Raw genomic sequence first — 22,781 nt, forward strand, 5'->3', positions numbered from 1 at the left:
CCATATGAGAAGATATGGGCAGTGCATTATTGCAACGTTTTGTTTTAGAATAAAGAGCTAGGGTTTAAGAAGAATCCTATTTTTAAGAAGCCTATATGTAATATGTGAAATAAAGTAACTTGAACCTTTAATCATATGAGAGAGTACTCACAGATTCACATACAAATAAAATGAATTAACTGAAAACAACCATTCCTCAAAGTTCTAAATTTGAAATAAAGTATGTGTGAACCCAGGAGGCATTACACTCTAATGTTATACAGCAACACAACATAATACAATTTGAGACTTCATACAGAGAGCAATCATATCAGGGAGTCTGAAGGCAATAGTTCCCTTTACTAGATTCTGGTTGGGGCAGAGGGAATACATTGCACATTCAATCCTGGGGATCTCTGGACAGAGAAACAAAAATTAAAGACAGATACTTTTGATAGAAATAGAAGATAGAAGAGGCATAGGAGGCTGGGTTTTGAGAAGGACTAAGATATTTGGGGAAAATAAGAAAATAACTTATCACATTTAATTGACCCAAGTCATCTAGAAAGAAATTGTCTTCAGTAACGGAGTATTTGCAGTAGACACTGAAGAAATTACCAGGACATTGTTTCCCAAAGGTTACCTTGAAAACAATTACTTTAGGTACCTGAATGGACTCTGGAAAGGAATTCAATCTCCGCAGTCTTTTTCCCCAATGATCTTTCCAATCACTTCTCACCCTTCATCTTGTTAGTTAACATTTTTGTACTATCTAGAGCTTCATACTTTCCCTTTGTAAAAAAAAAAAAAAAAAAAAAAGCTATAGACACTTGATGCAGATTTTATGACTTTATGTAAATCTTGCCCAAGATTGTTAGTTGGTACGAACAATGCTAAAATGGCTATATACATTTGTATAATGAATATATTCTGAATTTGTAGACTGATAGATTTGCTAATGTGATGTAATGGACTATAGTACAAACAATGTTGGTGATAAAACATTGAGTACTTTTATGCCTTTACTTGAGTATTAGGGAAAATGAGTAGATATGATTAAAAAGAAAGGGTAGAAGGGCTGGAGAGACAGCTTTGCAGTTAAGGTGTTTGCCTGTGAAGCCTAAGAGCCTATGCTTGACTCTCTATATCCCATGTAAACCAGAAAGACAAGATAACACAAGCATGCAGGGTCATATATGTGCACAAAGTGGCGCACATGTCTGAAGTTCAATAACAGTGGCTGGAGGCACACCAATTCTCTTTCTCAAGCTCTCTCCCTCTCTCTGTCTCTCTCTTTTGCACTCTCACATAAAAAAGTCCAGTCTGTTGGGCTTTTCTCAAATAAAAAAAAGGAAGGACAGGAAATTCTGTCTTAATTCTTTACTCATTTGCAGTCCTAAACCACCAGCATTAAATCATTGTTGGAGGCCACCGCTCTCTGCCTTTCCTTTCCCAGCCCACTGTTTCTGAAAGCAGTGCTTTGTCCTGTGCTTGGATGTTATGTTATTTTTAATTCCTTTTAGACTTGTTCTATCTCATTAAGAGAAATAACTTTTAAAAAATCAAATGGTGTTATACAAGGGTAAAAAACACTAAATTCTTTCATTTATTTTCAAATATTTCCTTCATCTATTTCTGTCATCTAATTGTTTCATCTAGTTTATGTTGCACTTACCTCATGTTTGCATCGGTGATGAGCTTGCTTGCTTCATTCCAGAAGGAGGTATATCTGCTGAACACTTGGAAGCCCTGGAGAGGCTCCTTTGGGTTTCAGCATGATGGGTTTTATGCACTATATCCTATTGACAGAGCTGTGTGGGCTGCCTGTCTGTGCCCAGCGTGGCTTCTTCCTCCTCCCCACAGACCTCTTTAACAAGTCTACTCTTTGAGAGCAGGAATGGTTAAAAGATGTTGCCTCCTTCTGTAAGACCTACAGAGCCAGGAGTCATCCCCATTGTGTCTGCAGTGACTGATGTCAGAGAAGTGTAAGAAACTGAATTGCATTCTTTCAAGAGCAGGATTTGCCTGCCACAAGAGGGCTAAATGGTAACTGCCAAGTCCTCTTACTGAGCAATTGTGTTTTTGCTCAACAAGCAGGTGAAAGAAAGCTTTTAAAACTGAACTTCCTATGTAATAACTTATTTTCTTTTAAGTCAGTTCATTTTTATCAAAAGTAGGTCAATGGTGTACCTTATGACCATTTCACAATGTGTGATTGTGTTATTTACACCCTATGTGAAAATTGGTAAATACAGAGGGTTGAGGTTAGGATGAGTGAAAGCAATTAGCACTTAAAGAGCCAACTTGGTAATCCTTTCTCATTGAATTCATAGGGGCTTTTCAACCAACTGAAAGTCTATGTGGAGAATGTTTTATTTTCTACCATAATTATTCATAACTGTGTTATGTCAAATCTACTTTGCTGATGGCATGTGAGTTCCTCTTAATAAAATTTGATTCCGACTTTAATTTTAAAAGGCATTTTCCATCTAAAATTCAGAGCAGTCAAAATTCAATCTCATAACCATAGCCAGCTGTTTTTAAGGCAATTGCAGTTAGATACTAAGGCCCAAAAAGAACCAGGCGAAGCCACCCTACATGCCACCTAATTCTGCAAAAGAAAGGAATTCTTAACAGAAATGGAATGCTTGTCAGATAGAGACTGATCTATAGCTCCATGTGCTCTCCACAGTCTAGCTAGATACTTGCATGGGTTTGCTCCAGTAGGGCTGACACTGGGATCAACCCTCCAAATTTACAGCCCATTTGGAATCTGATGCATAAAAAGGCTATAGAATTTTAGCCCCTCACTCTCTTGACATGACCTTTAGTATGTGTGTGGGAGGGGATCTCTCTGGATTACCTCTCTGCTTTGACACACGTGAGTCTGGCCTCCATACCCACCCAACCAGGCTAGGTGAGGGTGGGAGAATGTTCTTGATCTGAACTTTCCTGCTTTCCTGTGTTTTATAGTTTAAAATAATATCCCACTTTGATTACTTGTATGATTTTCCTCTAGTGTCCAAATATACCACATATGTACTTTCCTTACATGCCCTATCTACCATGTGGGTGCTGTTATCAACTATAGGCTAGATACCTGTGTGATTTCTCGAAACTCTGGGTGATCATGGGAATAACAATTTTTGCTACTCATTTCTCATCTAAATATTTTCTCTCTGCTATTTTTCCTTAAGTCACCTCCATTTTCCCTTTTAACTTTCTACTAGGGGGAAGCCAGAATAGATGCTAAGAATTTCCTTCAAAATCACTTTACACAAGCTTCAAAATTCTATCCTCCACATGCTTACAGCTTTACCCTAATCTCTCTTTGAAGGCCTCAGTTTATTTTAAATCCCAATTTCTCTTATATAAACCCCACAGTTGTGATTTCCCCCTAAACAAACATAATTATTCATAATATATCCTTATGTAATCCATCTTTATTAATTCTTTATTAAAGGTAAGACAGAACCCAAACCTTGGGTTTCATAAGTTCTAGGGGATCCCTCTTGTACCTCAAAATTCTGCATCATTATAAGCGAAACATGGGACTTGTCTGATTAGACTGTTTACTCTCTTTTGAGTTCTAAGCCTTCTGAGAGCTGTTGTCTTGTCTATTGCTCAGAGCAGGAGAAAACCAAAGGCTTCTTTCAATACTAATTTTGTGTTGGCTTTCTTCAAAGTTGGTAATGTAGACTGAGTACTTTCTGAGTAACTCCACAGTCAGCAAAGGAGGTTGCTGAGCTTTATGATTGTCTTCCCAAAGTGATACAATGTGTGAGTCATTTTTGGGTGGACTGTGGCATATAAAAGACTTCAGGGTCCTTCACGATGGGTTGGCAAGCATTTTCACAGGTCATAGTGGTTTCTATGGAGATGTTTCCACATATACCACTAGACACACACTGTAATCCTTAGATGGTCAATTTTCCATCAATTCCTTAAATTCTCATCTCAACCTTCCTCAAAATACCTGACTCAGAGGAAGCAGGCAAAGACAGAATCCATTTCCATTTTTTTCAAAGTCCAAGGGTCAGGACAGTTGGTCCTTCTGTTTGTTAAGTCCAAAGATCAGGACAGCTGTTTCTTCTGTTTCCACTTCATAAGATGCAAATCCTTGGCATGTCTGCAAAGGACATTCTTGATTACCTTAATTGAGGTAGTAAGACCCACCCTAGTTGTGGGTGGCACCATTCCATTGTAAGGGCCCCAAACTTAATAGAAAAGATGAAGAGGGCTGAGCATCAGAATTCTTGTCTCTCTCTGCTTCCTGGCTGTGGATTGAATGTGATCATACTCTTCCTGCTTCAGGCACCATATCTTCCCTAACATGAATGGCTACAGACCTTTGAATGTCAAGCCAAATAAACCCTTTCACCCTTAAGTTGATTCTTTTTATTTATTTTCCTGTATGTATTGCATGGAAGTATGTGCAGCTTTATGTGTTCATTTGTGTGTGGGCACATGTATGTTTGTGTGAGTGCACTTATACAGGTATGCATATGCATTTGGGAAGTCAGAGGTCATTTTCTCTCCATGTTTGCTCAATGAAACAGGGTCTTTTACTGAAACCATAGCTTACTGATTTAGCTAACCTAACTTAGCTAGCTTTGGAGATCCACTTGTCTTTGTCTCTTGAGTTCTAGGATTTCAGGTGAGTGTTGCCACATCTTGCATAAATGTGGGTACTGGGGATTTGAATTCAGGCAATCCCACATGTGCAACCAGTGCTTTACTGACTATAATATCACCACAGCTGAATAAACTGATTTATTTCAGGTATTTTGTCACATAACTGAGGAAATTCAATAACAGAAACTCAATATACCTACTTTATTATTTAAAAGTTATATGCCTTAGATGCTCAAGAGGGCACATGAGTCTTGAGTTAGTGTGCAGTGGTTGAAGGCCCTGATGCTCCCATTCTCTCTCTCTTTCTAATAAATAAATAAAATATATTTTAAAAATTACCCTCATAATAGGAGAAAAAGATGATAACATCAAATTAAAAGAGATACTAATGGAGAGAGGGAGAGGATATGACAGAGAATAGAGTTATGCAAGGGAAAGTGTGGGAGGGGAGGGAAATATCATGGTTTGTTGTCTGTAAGTACAGAAGTTGTCAATAAAAAATATATAAATATAAAATTATATGGCTTTATGTAATACTGTATTATGCTACATGCTGAATTTGTAAGATAACTTTAAAAATATGCATCAGGATATGATGAATTTTATAAACCAACTCTAGGAGATTTTTAACTACCAATATATAATACATTTTCTGATTTCTTAGTTATCCTGCTGCTGTTATCCTTCCCTTAATAGACACACCTCTGCAAAGCTGCCAATGTGATTTAAAACAAGCAAGCAAACAAACAAATAGTTCCAGCAACTCAGATTCAATCAATTGCTTCCATCTGTATAGAATAAGATGAAATTGCTCTGATAGTCATGCTGCAATGTCACAGTGTAAGGGCTGGGGCACTCTTTAGTTTCATCCCCGTCTATTGTCATTAGCCTCTTATAGCCGCAGCTAGCTTTCTTTTTTGCACTAGAAACTAGAAACTATTCAGGTGATTTATACCTTTAAAATTTTACATATTGCTGTTTGTCTTTTACAGTGTACCCTCTCTTCATGTACTATACTCTCACTCCTTTTATTAGTTTTTTTTTTTTTTTTTTCTTATTGTGTGACTAATACCTGACAAGAAGCAACTTAAGGGAGGACTTATTGTTGAGCTACAGTTTGAGAGGATACAGTTTTTCCTGACAGAGAAGGAATAGCAACAGGAGCATGAAACAGCTGGTCATATTGGGTTCCCATAATATGGAAATACAAATCAAACAGGAAGTTGAACCAGATATCAAAACTCAGTGCTCATCCATAGTTAGCCACTTCCTTCAGTAAGGCTCTATCTACTGAAGTTCCAAAACCTTTTAAGCTAGGGACCAAGTCCTTAAGTATATAAGCCTGTAGGGACATATAACATTCAAACCCCAACATTCTGTCCCTGAACGCCATAGACTCAGAGCCACTCATGATGCGAAATGCACTCATTCTAACTTCCAAGGCCCCCGCAGTCTTTAATAGTCAAAACACTATTCAGATGTCTGCAGTCTTCTCTGACCCTCAAGGCAATTTCTTAACTGCTAGCCCCTGAAAAATTGAAGCACAAGTTAAAAATTTCAACACACAGTAGAGCCCTGTAAACATTCCCATTACAAAAGGGATGATAGAGGCATACCAAAGAATGAGTGGATTAAAGTGACCAAGTCCCAGCAGGGAAAACACCAAACCCTTCAACTCAATGTCTGACATTTATAAGCTGGGTTCCAACAATCTTGGGTTGTCCCACTTCCCGAGATCCCTAACTAAGAATAGCACATACACCCATTCTCTTGAGCCCACTCTATTCCATGCCTACAGCTTCCTTCAGGAGATGTACCATAGCTCTGTCACCTGCAACATCCAGTTGTCTCCACTACAATTTAAACTTCACCTTCACAGCTTTAGGCCATGCCCTTTTTGGTCTCCTTATATTACTCTGATCTAGGAACCATAACAACAGATTATGTGACTTTCTCATTCTTGCATATTTCATGGATGCACAGCCTTTGTGATGTAGATGATATTGCCAAGTTCTGCTGCTAGTTGAGGATAGAGCCTGGTCCCCTAGAAAACAATGCAGCAGCATTTGTGTGCTGATGCTGGAACCATTTTGGCCACATTTTCAGTTCAGGATCTCTTTGTAAGTTAAATCATTCCCTTTTTCTCTGCTTTTAGATTGTAACTTGAGCAGCTTTACACAGCCCACATATATTAACCTATCTGCATTTATCTGACCAATAATTATTCTGTATTTAAAAAGGTGTATTGTTCTGGTGTATATTTATCTCAGAGCATTCATAGAAACAATGATATCAGGTGTTTTTATGTCATGAGCAGGGTCAGAAAACACAGGACAAAACTGTTGCGCCCCTCCCGCCAGCAGGAAGAACGACAACAACAGGATTCTTCTCAAGCACACTTTATTGGGAGCTCCAAACTGAAAGAGAGAAGGACCCCGACCCTACGGAGCGCCAAGCTTATATACTTATGGTCATGTGATTTTATAGCGTCGTCTGATTGGCTTAAGTCTCATCAGATGATTTTGCATCACCCAATCAGGATGGGTGAGCAACCAATATTAGAATAACATCATGTGCTCATGCGCAGACAATTAGGATACAAAAGCAGTAAACAAGCTGACATGGCAAAGCCTGACGAAGCCAGCATGGCTTCCCACAGTTCCCCCTTTAAAAAATTGTTTTGAACCTCAGGATACCCGATCAAGGACCAACCCTCATGATGGCCAGTCTGATCGAGGGTAGAGCCTAAGACCAAAAACTTGCTTAAGCACCTTCCCGAGTGCAATGAGAAAAATCCCTTCGGGGTGCAAAGGCTGCTCATGCAGGGATGTAAGCCTTCCAAGGTGCAATGACAACAAGGTCACTTGGTGTACAAAGGCCTTACAGTAGGCAGGGTGGAACTAACCATCTCGCAGGCTCGCCAGCCACACTTGTGGAGATGCTCCTTGATCCAAAGCCATAAGTACCTGAACAATCTACGTTATCCTGCTGACGTTGTCGTCTGATTTGACAGATAAGCCAGAGACAGAACACCATACCACACAAAAGGGCTGCTCCAAACATAGCCACCCCCACCCATTCCTTAAAGAAAGAAAATGTAGAAGATAGCCAAGAAGTAAAATCTCCCAAAGAGATTGGCTCCAGATGACTTCCATTCAGCTGTACAATCTGGAACAATAACTTCCGAGATAGCTGCTCTCCTTCAAGTGTCCAGTTTCCTGCCAAAAATTCAGCTAGCTTGTGACTCTGATTAAAAGAAGCAGTAAAATTAAATTGCAAAGGAGTAATACACAAATGTTAATACTGGGAAACACAGCCAAGTTGTAGAGACTCCAAACCAATCTGCTGGGGTCAAAGCTCTATTGGTAAGTCGTTCTAACAACGCCATAGTAAAAGAAGCATTTATCCCATAAGTTCTAGCGGCTTCTGCAAGATCCTTGAGCTCCTTATACCCTATAGGTTCATGATATCTAGTATTGGTATTAGGGTCCTCAAAAACTGGATAAGCACTAGCCAACTTTCTCCAAGTCTCTGGTTTTATCAAACTACATCTGGACGAAGGACACGCCCCGAACGGAAGTCGGCCATCTTGTTGTTTACATTTTTTACTTGTAGAGGCATAAGCTGGAGGAGGAGTAAAGCCGCCATCTTGTCTGGGTCTAGAACATTCCCGAACATACTTGGTCTCTACTTCCTCAAAATCCTGTTCTTCCTCTGGAGTTAATTCTTCTCCTTCAGATTCACTAGAACTTTCTATATATAAATTTGCAAGTTCCGTTAAATCTGGATATAGCTTCGGACCTGAATGTGGCCCTTCCTTTTGTGATTTACTTTTATTCTGTGCACATTTATTCTGTTCTATCTGAAACCTAGGTTCACTTTTCATTTTAACCTTTTTTTGTTGTCCCCTTTTACTTTCTTCAGACTCTGACATACTATCTTGATGATGTGCTAATATGCGTTGGCCTTCCCTGATCACTTCTTCACAACGTTTGTCCTCCAAACATGATCGCACCAAGCGCCATAAGGGCTGTGTACCTGCGCGCAACTTTCACGTTTTTGACTCACGGTCGATGTCTCTGCCTAACTTATCCCAGCAGGTCAAATTTAAACCCCCAGTCAGCTCAAACCAAGGTGCTATCATATCCACTTCTTCCAAAAACCCTTTAAGAGTTTTATCTGAAATCTTAAGTTTACGTTGTTTTAATACTTCCTGAAGTGGCTCCAAAAAGGTAGAGTGGTGTTGTCCCATTTTGCAACCTTATATACGTTACTTATAGATCAGTTACAGGCAAAAACTTATCATATAGCACCAGGGGACTTACCGGTACCGCTGCTCCGTGTGTTGAGTTCTGAATCCTCCCTCGGAAGTATCCTCAGGGGTCCTCTCAACTGGCCGTTTGCTGACAATTTCCCGGGTTTTGGCACCACTTGTTGCGCCCCTCCCGCCAGCAGGAAGAACGACAACAACAGGATTCTTCTCAAGCACACTTTATTGGGAGCTCCAAACTGAAAGAGAGAAGGACCCCGACCCTACAGAGCGCCAAGCTTATATACTTATGGTCATGTGATTGTATAGCGTCGTCTGATTGGCTTAAGTCTCATCAGATGATTTTGCATCACCCAATCGGGATGGGTGAGCAACCAATATTAGAATAACATCATGTGCTCATGCGCAGACAATTAGGATACAAAAGCAGTAAACAAGCTGACATGGCAAAGCCTGACGAAGCCAGCATGGCTTCCCACACAAAACCTTTACTTGTGTTTCATAAATTGTAATTACAATGAACTGGAAGTTTCTGTTTGATTCCAGTCCTTTGTCAATTCCTCAGAATTCATCTAAACAGTATTTGGTCTTAAACTAAACAATTACATCATTATAATCATAATGCTCTCTTTTCCCCACACTGAAGCATACCATGAAAATGATGAGAATAGCCGGGCATGGTGGTGCATGCCTTTCATCTCAGCACTCAGGAGGATCACCCTCAGACTGCATGAGGAGTGAATTCCAGATCAGCCTTGGCTACAGTAAGATACTGCCTTAAAAAAACAAATAAATAAATAAATAAAAAAGATTAGAATAAAATGAAAAAAAGTGTTCAACTATCACAAGAACATTAAATGTATATTACTTAAGAAACACTTCTCCAATTTTCAACTATATATATATATATATATATATATATATATATATATATATATATATATATATATATATTTTTTTTTTTTTTTTTTTTTTTTTTTTTTTTGCCTAACATGAGAGGAAGAAAAGAATCTAAACTTTTATTTCCAAATGACATCTTCAGTTTCTAAACATCTCCTTGTCATGTTTCTCCTACTACTCTTTTTTCCTTTGTTAATTATTATTATTTTTTTTAACAAAATATTTTGTATGGGTACACCATGTGTCTGTACCTTCTTTTCCCTGCCACAAGTCCACTGGAAACTCTCCTCACTGGGGTTTCAGGTATTCCCTATGAGATTGTGGGAGCAGCAGTCACTTATTTTGGTGGGGGGAATGCCTCTGGGAATGATGTCTCAACCTGTGGTTCATACAGTCTTTCCAGCCTCTCTTCCACAAAATTCCCTGAGATATGGTGCATGAATTTTAAGTGAACTTAAGTGATGAGCACTTAGGAGCCTCTGGATCTCTGCTTTGGTAAGTGTGGCATATCCTCAGGGTCTGTCTCCTTCACCCTGGAGCTGATTATCAGGTTCACAGTGGCAGCAGAACACTTGCTCTTCAAACCAGTTCCTCTGTGGTTTCAGCTGTGGCTTGGCTGAAGTGTGGGGGTAGTTTATCTCCTTGGGTTTAGCTACAACTTGAAAAAGAACAGATTCTCCAACAGAGAGAGAAGTCAGCATAGTTTAAATGGGATAAACATGCCTAATTTGGGTAGAATTTGATGTTTGGAACCACTCTTAGCAAAAGTCTATTGAGATCTTGACATTGGAGAGCAAAATCTTTGTCTACATTGGGTTCTGATCTGGTTCCCAATTACAGATATGGGTTCCATTACACTGAACAGGTCTCTTAGTCAACCAGAAAGCTATTGGTTACCCAAAAAGGCTGTGGGCCACTGTTGTACTGACATGTACATCCTGTAAGGGTGTTTAATTTTGAGAAGCTTTTACCTCTGCTCAGACTATTGGCCACTTTCCCCCCAATAGCTCATGTAATGCTTTCTTCCACTAGATAGGTAAACTGTCTGGGAACACTTTCAGATGCCAGCCAGGTCTCCATACTCTGTGTATTCAGCCTATGGTATCGTCAGAATAGGGTCTTACCTGTTGCCTCAAGTGGGTAATCAAGCGCTTTGACAGAAACTTGTCTTGTTTTGGGGACCTTGTAGGACTCTCTGATCAACAGCTCGTTGTGGGTAATAACCCATTTCTGGAACTGGGAAATACAGGCCAGACACACTCAAATTTAACCTTAGGCTTCATGTCACCCTCCCCAAGCCTCTTCTTTTTAGGCGCTGTACACCTTACACCTGTTGAGGATTATATCTTTTAGTCTATCTCCAAGGTAAAGGTTTCTATGGTACCAGTTCATTTTGGATTTAGTTTTGTGCTTGATTTTTCCCTACCTTCCTCTTCCCCTGCCCCCAAACAATTCCATCCCTATTGTTTGGGACTTAGTTTGTCTATTAGGTATGCAACTCCCGCTAGTCCAGATTAGGAATTGCACATAAGTGAGACCATGGGACATCTGTCTTTCTGTGATTATGTGTGTTTGCTGAGTATGATCTATTCCAAGCCTGTCCATTTTTCTACATATATCATTGTATATTTTTTCTTACTGCTGAGTAGAATTCCATTGTGTAAATGTACCACAGTTTCGTTGTCTATTCACCCAATGAAGGTCAACTGGGTTGATTCCAGTTCTTAGCTATAATAAATTGAACAGGTTAAACATGGTTGAGCAAGTATCTTTGTAGTGATGAATGGAGCATTTAGGACAATTGCCCAGTAATGAAATGAGTGGGTCTGTTGGTAGCTCTATGTTCATCCTTTTCAGGAATCACCATATTGATTTGCATAGTGGTTGTAGAAGTTTACATTCCCACTAACATTGAATGAAGGTTCCTCTTTTGCCACATCCTCACAAGCATATGATGTTGTTAGATTTTTTTTTTTTTTTTAATGATTTCCATCCTGGAGTACAGTTGAATCTCATGGTTGTTTTAACTTGCATTTTCCTAATGGTTTGGCATGTTGGACATTTTCTTAAGTGTGTGTTAGCCATTTGTATTTCTTTGTCTGAGAACTCTCTGTTCAGTTCTGTGCCCATTTTTGGAGGGGATTATTTCATTTTTGTTGCATAGTATTTTAAGTTCTTTGTAGACTTTAGATACTACATTTCTGTCAGTGATAGAGCTGGCCAAGATTTTCTTCCATTCAGTGGGTAATCTATTGTCTCTGCTTATGGTGTGTCTCTCTGTGCAAAAGCATTTTAGCATCATGAGATTCCATTGGTTAAGAGCTTTTTTAATTTCCTGAGCTACTGGAATTTTGTTCAGGAAGTCTGTCCCCATTCCTATATTGTGGAGAATGCCTACTGTTTCTTTCTTCCAGTAGTTTCAGGTCTTATACTCAGGTCTTTAATCCATTTGGACTTGAGTTTTGTATATGGAGTGATGAGTGGGTCTACTTTCATTTTTCTACTTATGATTATCCAATTTATCCAACACCATTTGTTGAAGATGTTGTCTTTTCTCCAGTCTATACTATTGGCAACTTTGTCAAAGATTAAGTTACTGGAATTACTTAACCTAAGGTCTAGGTCTTCAATACTGTTCCATTGATCTATGTTTCTGTCCTTATACCAGTACCATGATGCTTTATCTCACTATGTATTTGTAATATAGCTTTAGATCAGGTATGGTGATACCTCCAGAGGTGTTTATTTTGCTGACAATATGTTTGCATATCTGAGGACTGGGGTCATTCTATATAAATTTTGAGATCATTTTTTTTCTATCTCTATGAAGAATGATGCTGGAATTTTGTTGATGTTGCATTAAATCTCATTGGTATTGCTTTTGATACAATTTCTATTTTCACAGCATTAATTCCACCTATCTAGGAGCATGAGAAGTCTTTCTACTTTCTCAAGTTATCCTTGGTTTATTTCTTGAGGTTTTTTTGATATTTTTATTATATATGTCTTTCATAACCTTGGTTAGTGTTATTCCAAGGTATTTAATTTTCTTTTATGTTGCTATTGAAAATGGGATGAACTCACTAATTTATTTCTCTGTATATTTGTCCTTTGATTATGTGAGTTTTACTTGTTGATTTTTTTTTTTTTAATCCTGCCATTTTACTGAATGAACTACTCACCTTTAGATGTTTTGAGGTGGAGACTTTCAGGTCACTTATGTATAAGATCCTGCCATCTGCAAATAGGGCTATCCTGACTGCTTCCTTTATAATTTTTATCCCTTTCATTTATTTCTTCTGTCTTATTGCTTGTGCTAGGACTTCTAGCACTGTGTTGAAGAACATTGGTGAGAATCAGCACCCCTGTCTTGTTCCCAATTTCAATGGGAACTCCTCCCATCTTTCCCCATGAAGTATTATCTGGGCTTTGAGTGCTTTATATATAGCCTTTATTGTGTTATGATATAAATACTCCATGCCTATTCGCTTCAATGTTTTTGTAATGAATTCATGTTGTGTTTTTTAAAAGGCTTTCTCTAAATCAATTCAGATTATCATGTGGTTCTTGTGGTTAAGATTATTTATATGGTGCATTACTTTGATCCTTTTCCATATGTTGAACAATCACTGCATCTCTGGGATGAAGCCTATTTGATCAGATGGATAATATGCTTCCTTTTTTTTTTTTTTTCCCACTTCATTGATTTCTGTTCTGGTCTTGATTATTCTTTCCTGTCAGGAGCTTTCAGGGTTGGTTTCTTCTTGTTTTTCTAATGCCTTCATGTGGACAGTTAGGCAATTTATTTGGGATCTCTCTGCACTTGTTATGAAGGCATTTATCACTAAGAATTGTCCCCTTTGGACTGTCTTTATTGAGTTCCATAAGTTTTTATAAATTGTGTTTTTATCATCATTCAATTCTAGGAATTCTAAGAATTTTACAATTACTTTTTTGATTTCTTCCACAACTCACTTATTGTTTAACAGTGTGATGTTCAGTCTCCAGGAGTTGGTGGAGTTCCTGATATGTCCATTGTTGTTCATTTCTAAGTTTAAAGCATTGTTATAAATTGTGATAGAAGAAGTTACTTCAATTTTCCTGAATTTATGGAGTCATGCTTTATTGCCTAATATATGGTCTATTTTGGAGGAGGTTCCATGGGTTGCTGAGAAGAATGTGCATTCTGTTGATGCCATGTTGAACTCTATTATTTACATATTGATTTTCCTACTTGAATAATCTATTGATAATAGTGGAGGATTGAAGTCTCTGACTATGATTGTGTTGTTGCTTATTTCTGGTTTTTTTTTTTTTTTGGACAGGCAGGTATTGTTTTATAAAGTGGCATTTGGCTCAACTGTGTTTGGCACATGTAGATTTATGATTGCGATGTTCTCATGTTAGATCATTCACTTAATAAGTAACAGGTGGCCTTCTGTTTCTTTTTTGATTACTTTTGGGTCAGTGTCTATTTTATCATCCATTAATACTGCAACACCTGCTTGTTTCCTTTTTCCATTTTCTTGGGATATCATTTCCTATCCTTTCAACCTAAGGAAGTGTCTGTCTTTAGTGGTGAGGTAGGTTTCTTGAAGATAGCAGATAGCAGGTTCCATTATTTGATTCACCCCATTGACTTGTTTTATGATTGGTGAGTTAAAACCATTAAGGTTAGGCAGGAGACATTTCTTAGCTGTTAAGATACTTGCCTGCAAAGGCAAAGGACCAAGGTTAGACTCTCCAGTCCCCACGTAAGCCAGATGCACAATGAGGTGAGCACATCTGGAGTTTGTTTACAGTGGCTAAAGGACCTGGAACACTCTCTCTCTCCCTCCCTCTCTCTCTCTCTCTCTGTCATAAATAAATAAATAAAAATAATATTTAAAAATTAATGTTTAAGGTTATAATTGGGAGGCTTGATTTAATCCCTGCCATGACAGGGTGCTTATGGGGTCTAGGACTTTCTTGTGTTTTGAACTTTTTTGAGCCTTCTTTGGTTTTTGGTTATTGTGATCTTCTAGTTCTTGGCTCTTGAGTTTGGTTGTTTGACTTTTCTTTGTGGAATATTCCCTGTAGGTTTGGCTTTGTGTTCATATAACCATAGAGTTGACTTTTTTCATTCAAAGTTTTCCAATCACCATCTATTATGAGGGCTACTTTCCCTGGGTACAGAGGCTTGGGTTGGAAGCCATAATTGCTTTAGTTTTTGATGTGTTCCATTCCAAGACATTTTGGCTTTCATGGTTTCCATTGAGAACTCTGAAGTAATTCTGTTGGGATTGCCTTGGCATGTAGTGAGTTGTTTCTGTCTTGTTGCTTTTAGCACTTTATCTTTGACTTTATTGTTAAGAGTTTTAAATATGATATACCTTGGAGAGTTTCTTCTTTAGTCCTGTCTTCGTTGTATTCTGTGAGATTCTTGTATCTGAATCTCTTTTGAGAGATTGGTAAAATTTTCTTCATTTTGTTGAATAAGTTCTATATGCTTCTCATCTGAATTTCTCCTCCTTTTGTTGTACCCAGGATCTGAGGATTTGGCTGTTTTAGGTAAGCCACAGTTCCCTGTATTCTTTTCACATGATTTTTTGAACTTAGCAAAATTTTTGGCCTCTTAATCAAGTTCTTCTGTCTTTTCTTCCAGCTCAGAGGTTCTGTCTTCCACCTGAGTAATTCTGCTAATGAGGGGCTCTAGAGAGGATTTAAAAACCTCTATTTGAATTTTGTTTTCTGTTTGTTTGTTTTTTTTTCTTCTTCTTGACCATCTCTCTTTTGAGATACAATTTCAGTTTGAGGTCTGATTTTCTTGATGTCTCTTGTAATTCATTCTTGCATTTCATAAAGTCTTCAGTAAGTTTAATTAACTGAATTTTGAGATCTTCCATTTGTTGACTTACCTTCAATTCATTTATATCTCTTTTGAGTCATCTAAGGTTTTCTTAAATTAAGTCTAGTTTCAAGGGCTGAGTACTCTGAGAGATAATTCTGCTCAATTTAATTTATGTGATTGTTGATTTTTGATGGCTTGCTTGTAGTTCAGCAATTATTTTGATCAGGGTCACATTGGTTGTGTTTTCATTTTGGGATTCAATTTCTGTTGATTGCTCTATTATTTCATTTGAGGCTTCCATTGTGGTATGGAACATCTCCATCCTTGGTGGAGATCTGAGTTTTCTGCTCTTCCTTTTTTTTTTTTTTTTTTTTTTTTTTACTGTTATGTCTATGCATATTTGGGGAACACTTATATTCTATTGAGGGGGAAATAAAAGTATTTTTCCTTGTAGGACCTTTAGTGGGTGTTCTATTTAAAATGTGAACCAGATTTGCATACAATTAGGTTATAACTGCACATGCACAATTTGTGTAGATTGCAAGTACATCAAATGTATCTGGAGAGCTGGGAGGTGAGCAAATGGAATTATGGCTTGCTCATAAGGGGATCAGGAGTTAGGGAACCAAGTGCAGGGAAGCCAGAGTACCAGAGGCAAGTGGTCATGTGCTCCATGCACCCACTGGCTCAGGGGGGATTGGGATTTTTTAATTTTATTTATTTTTGCATAAGCAGGTCAGTTAGTTAGGAAACTGGAGTAAAAACCGTACTTCCATAGCTCACACACATAGATCAGACCACTCCAAAGCTGCAACAGGGGTTTCAGGGAACTGGGAAATGGGGAATGAATGGAGGGCTCAGGCCAGCTTACTCCTTATGCTCACCCTCCAGAGCAGAGGATCCATGAGTTGGGTACTTAGGTGCTCTTTAATTAGGGAGGTGGAGCAAGGAGTCTGCTCTCCCAGCAAGCAGGGCAACCAGGGAAATTGGAGGAAGGAAACTAATTGAGAGCTCTGACCTACTCGTTCTGTATGCACACCCTCGGAAGCAGGGGGTCTGGGAATTGGGGAACCAGGCTTCCTTCAATCAGGAAACCCTTTGACTCTGTTATTTTAAGATTAATTGTTGATATAAAGGTGTGGAGGCACATTATTCTTAAGATTATGCATATGCTTTTGATTATCCAACATGGAATTTAACAAACAAATGTTGTTATTTAAATGGCAGCAGAACTCTTGTGTGACATGAAAGTAATTGGTAAAATGACCTTCAATAATAATAATAATGAGCATAATATTTCAGAGATCAAAAGAGAGGAAAGGTCTTAGATAACATTTAGGTATTTAATTTCATGATTTATTTAATATTATAAATCATATATTAAGTAGCTTAAAATAAGACAATAGGTTATTCAATATAGTTGGAATTTGTGTGAGCTATGCAGAAACACTTTAAGGGAAAGTACTGTTTAGTAAATAATCTTAGTTTTCTAAGTTATATAATCACTTATAAAATGTGAATAACATATTTTTAAGTTACCAACTTGGGTTCATTTTGGGACCCATAAGCGTTCCTCAACATTAAAAGAACATTTGTATCATAATTTAAAATAATATTTTATTCATTGATTGGCAAGCAGAGAGAGAGAAAGAGGGAGAGAGAGAGAGAGAGCGGGGGGAGGAGGATGCATGAGTATGGGCACACCAGGGCCTTTAACCACTACAAAGGAATTCTGGATGCATGAGCCACACTGTGCATCTGGCTTACATGGGAACTGAAGAATCAAACTCAGGTCATTAGACTTTGAAGGCAAGCACCTTAACAGCAGAGCCATCTCTCCAGTCCTGCATCATAATTTTAATTCATGCTTGTAACATCGTAATTTTTGTAATTCTGTATTTTTGGAAAGCGAGCCCTCAATGAGTTTTTAATATTGTAGGTAACATTATATAAAAAACTGAACAACTATGAAATTATTTAGTCAGAGACAATTTCCTGAATTGCAATGTATGGGAAAAGGATCTATGTCTTCATATTTTAAAAATATTTTATTTTTATTTATTTGCCAGAGGAAAAGGGAGAGTGGAAGAACAGGTTCTCTAGGGCCTCCAACCACTGCAAATGAGCTCCAGGCATGTGTGCCCAGTTGTGCATTTGACCAACATGGGTCCTGGGGAATTGGACCTGTGTCCTTTGGCCTTGCAGGCAATGCCTTAACCACTAAGCCATTCCTCCAGCCCTGTCTTCTTATTATAAATTTTTAAAAAGTCTATTTGAAGTCTGTGTTGTACCATTTTATATATCCTACCATTCTCATTAGTATAGTGTTTGGAAATTATTTGACATAGAGGGACAACTTATATGTGCAATTATTTTTCTTAGCTCAACAGAAGTTTTTTTTTTTTTTTTTGCTTTTTTTTTAAATTATTTTTTTTATTGGCAACTTCCATAATTACAGACAATAACCCATGGTAATTCCATCCTCCTTCAACTTTCCCCTTCGCAACTCCACTTTCCATCAATCAATCAATCAGTCTCTCTTTTATTTTTATGTCATTACCTTTTCCCCCTATTCTGATCATCTTGTGTAGGTAGTGTCAGGAACTGTGAGTTCATATATATTCAGGCTATTTTGTGTCTGGAGGAGCATGTTGTGAGGAGTCATACCCTTCCTTTGGCTGTTACATTCTTTCTGCCAACACTTCTGCAATGGACCCTGAGCCTTAGGTGTGATAGAGATATTTCAGTGCTGAGCACTCCTCTGTCACTTCTCAGCACTATGGTGCCTTCTGAATCATCCCAAGTTTATTGTCATTTTGAAATAGAAGCTTCTCTAACCAAAAGTGAGATTAGCATTAATAAATGAGTATGAACATTAAGTCAAATGCTTACAGGGCAGTTTGGTGAGCATAATATATGAATTTAGCCAGACAAGAGCAGGCATTACACTCCTAATGCTCATGACATGCTCCCCATTGGCTTTTGATTAGATTTTCAGTACCAGGTATGTATTCCCTCCAATAGAGTGGGTGTCCATTCCAATTAGAGAGCTGTTGGCATCCCACATAACAGACATGCCACTATTGCACCCATTGGCTCCTTTGGCCTGGCTGACCAAACTTGAGTATTGCAATGTCCACTGTTTTCAACACTAATAGCTTCTGTCTTCCATAAGGCTGCATGTAGTGCAGATTTTTCCAGCTTTCTTTCAGCTGGTCTACTGGGAGAAGATTTTCAGCTCAGCTGCAGTTTGATTTCTTGGTGACTTTGCAGCCCATGCAAGTAAAGTCTTCAGCAATAAGTTCTTATTATCTCTTCCAGGTGGGAAACCAAGAGCCTTGGCAATAATATGTAATGTTATTATTACAGGGAACTCCATGTCCAACAACTCACAGGAAGATATCCCATCCCTGGACCTTAATTTTTTCTAGTAATATTCTATGGCTTCTGGGCATGCCACTATCCAAAATGTATAACCTACTTTGATTTATTCCTGTGGCTTATTCACAATATCCTGAATTTTGATTCCCCCTCTTCCCACACTTTTACTCAAACTTGAATAAGAAGATTCACCTTGTAGTTACTGGATTATGGAATCAGTTTGAGGAATGAACACACACAAAGAGGTAACTTAATCTCATTATCTGTTTTGCTTTACACAATAGAATACCTAAAGCTGGATGCAATTGTAAAAATGTTTGTTCAGAAGATAATATTATAGGGTGGTTCATTTCTTCAGTCTCTGGTAAGAACCTAGCTTGTCTCATCATAACATGGAAAATAAGCAGAAAGAGAAATGACCAAGTGCAGGCAGGCTTAGATACCTGGTTTAGCATGAGTTCTGTCAAACCTCTCTTAGGACAACCCACCTCATCCATGATACCAGTATTTGTTGCACTTGATGGCATGTTTATCAAACTGTTCTATGATACTAATTCTTCTGGAAAGGTTATGTAAGGGATAACTTTGAAGATTTCTGACATGTCCTTGAGACCTTTTTTCTTTTTTTCTGATCAGTAATTGCTTTAATTAACTTAATTTTGTTTTGTTTTCTTGTATTATTTTATTGGTTAGGTTATGAATTTTGTTATTTTGTTGTTGTTATTGTCATTGTTTTTGTTCTGCTTCACTTTCCTCCCAAATCTTCCTATCTTCCTATCACACTGAAAACAGCCTGTAATAACCATGCAGCTCTCTAGAAATTATCCCACCTCAGCATTAGTGAGTACAACTAGCTTTTGGGAAAGAAAACCCAGGCTTCTTGAAGAAATTACTGGTTTTAAAGGTAGATTAAATATTGTATAATATTATCACAAAATGCTAAAAAATAAGTGTCTAGAAAATGACGTGGATGCATACAAGTGACAGAAAAGTTTTTTGTTTTTGTTTTTTTTTTTGTCTAACCTGAGGACAATTTGTATATCTAAATTATAGCATTTTATATTATGCCAAATAAAATAAGATATAAAATAAATATATACATATGTTAGAAAGTAAATAAAGGGTGAGAAATGGTTTATAAATTTCAGAGTATTCTCTTAATATTGATTAAAACATGATTTTGAAAAGTGGATCAATAAGTCATCAAGTGAATATTATCAAGAATTGGAAAAAAATGATAACACTTTGCCAAAGTAGTGAAAATAATGCACCACTATTTCCATAACTTTCTTCATGTTGCAGCTGTCTTTGTGTTGGTGGCACAAAGCACCCCACCCAAAGCAGCTTATGGAAAGACAGGGTTTATTTTGTTTAACAGACTCAAGTTGAAACCCCATTAAGGCAGGCAAAATGATTGCATGAGCAGAGGCTGGTCATCACCTTCTGGCCAAGATTAGGTGAACATGGACATCCAAAGAGTACAGCAAACTCTGACAAGAGGAAGATGGGTAAAATAAACATAATCCTACCACCAATAATATACCTCCTCCAACAGGGCACCAATTTCCAAGTTGCCATCAGCTGGGGATCAACCATTAGAATACATATGCTTCTGAGGACAACTGAATCCAACTACCACATTCTGTTCCTGCCTCCCCCCACCCAAACTTATGACTATCCATGGTGTAAAATGCAATTTGTTCAGTCTAATTTTAAAAGTCCCCATAGTGTTTTTTTTTAATTCTAGTATTATTCAAATATTTTCATAGTCTGAATTTTCTTAAATTTTAGCTTTATGCCACCCCAAATGATGGCACAGAGTTAAATACACTGTAAAATATGGCATTGGTCATAGCAAAGAAAGATTGATCCAATGTAATATTTAAAACAAGCAGGGAAAACATCAAACTCTGTAACTCCAAGACTAACAATTCTAAACAGTGACTAGTCTCTGGAGTTCAAATTCTGCCCCTCTTGCTGGGTTGCACACATCTGGGGAAACAACACCTTCTAAACCAGCAGCTCTCCTTGGCTGCTATCCCATTATTCTGGCATTCCACTGGGTCTCCACTGCAACCTAAGGTTAACCTAAGGTTAATCCCCATGGTTCCTTTGGTCCTCCACACAAAGTCCATAAGTCTTTGAAAAATTTTGCCTCTCATTTCTCTTGGCTCTTTCAAAAAAAAAAAAAAAAAAAGCAAAAAGAACTACAGTGCAAATCTAATGACCCACTTTCTTAAACTTGTTACCATCTATAGTACAAGTTGTACTACCAAATTTCTTAATCCAGTGGTGGATAAATCACATTTTGAAGAGTAGTACACTACTTCATCATCCAGCCCCTGAACTTTCAAAGGAATCAGCATTCTTCCTGCTGTTCCAATGCAGAACAGCTGGCCCAATTTTAATAATTGTAAACTTTCAGGAAATTGTCAAGGAACTCTTTAGCCCAAAGCTTTTCATCTCTTCCTGTGCCCTTATCATTCTTCTCACAGCAGTTCATTTTGACACAACACAAGCCTGCAACATTTCTCAGGACATGGGCAAAACAGAAAGCCTCTTACAAAAACTGCCTTTAGCTCAGCGCAGATAAAGCGCCTTTTTCCCTTCATAAGTCAAACCTTACAGTCCATGGTTCTTGCTGCATTTAGGTCTTGTAAAAAATGTGAAACAGAAAAGTAAAGCAGACTTGATTTTAACAGACAGAAACTGTTCATTGAAGCTGGTGGAGGGTCTACAGTGTTTCTGAGGGATGAAGGCTGAAGACCTCAGCAGGGGCGGGGGCTCAGTTTATAAGGGTGGCATCTAAGGAAATGACAGGAATCAGATGCAGTCTGGTGGAGGTAGACAAGTAACTGAATAACAATGTCTGGTTTGTTGGCCCTTTCACAGTGAGCCAGAGAAGCTGCCTGGGTAGTTTTCTGCAGGGCAGAATGTCTTGAATTGTTTCAGTTTCCCAGAACTTTCTGAGTTAAAGAAAGTTCATCAATCTGTCATGAAGAAAGTCCATTAACCCTTCATAAATGGACTCTGGAAAACAAAAAGAAATTGGAAAGTGGCATGGGGGTGCAGAATCCATTTCTAACCACTTCTTGCTGTCAGGTGGGATGGTGCGGAGGGGTCCATTTTTCAGGGTCCAGAGAGGGTAGGGGTGTGAGGCAGATTGAGGGTGTTGATCCTGTTGGGAGCATCTGTAGTGAGGGTCTTGGGTTGGTAGTAGAGTGAGTGATGACATTAAGACATTCTAGAAGAAATCTCTGCAAAAATTTTAGAAGCAAGGCAAAAATACAAGCAGGATTATTATTAGTAGGAATGGCATAAGTATGAGGAGTAACCTGGTTGGAACTGACCCAAAACCCTATTCTCACATATACACATATAAGTATATGATTTTCTCTGTATGTGACATGGAATCTACAGGTGGCATATGAGTACTATATCTAATATTTAAAATACTTAACATAAGTGGTAGTTAAGGAAACAAGGAAAGTTGTCTGTAGAAGTAAGAATAAGATATTTTTGTATAAAATTTGTTTATTGAAATTTCTAGAAAATGAAAATTTTCCTTAGGTAAGGAAAGAAGTTTAAGAGCTAGTTTTGAAGAAATACTTGAAATATTTTGAACAGTATTAAAGATAAATTTGATAGAAATTATATAATTAATTTTAAAGTTTAGATATCAAGCTTAAAAGATTTTTTAAATAATTGTTTAATGTGTATGGCTTATAATTTTTACTTACTTGGTACAGAGATTAAAAGAGGTCATAATTTTAGAACTAATGAAGG

This window comes from Jaculus jaculus, chromosome 4 (assembly GCF_020740685.1).
Source record: "Jaculus jaculus isolate mJacJac1 chromosome 4, mJacJac1.mat.Y.cur, whole genome shotgun sequence".
Classification (NCBI taxonomy): Eukaryota; Metazoa; Chordata; class Mammalia; order Rodentia; family Dipodidae; genus Jaculus; species Jaculus jaculus.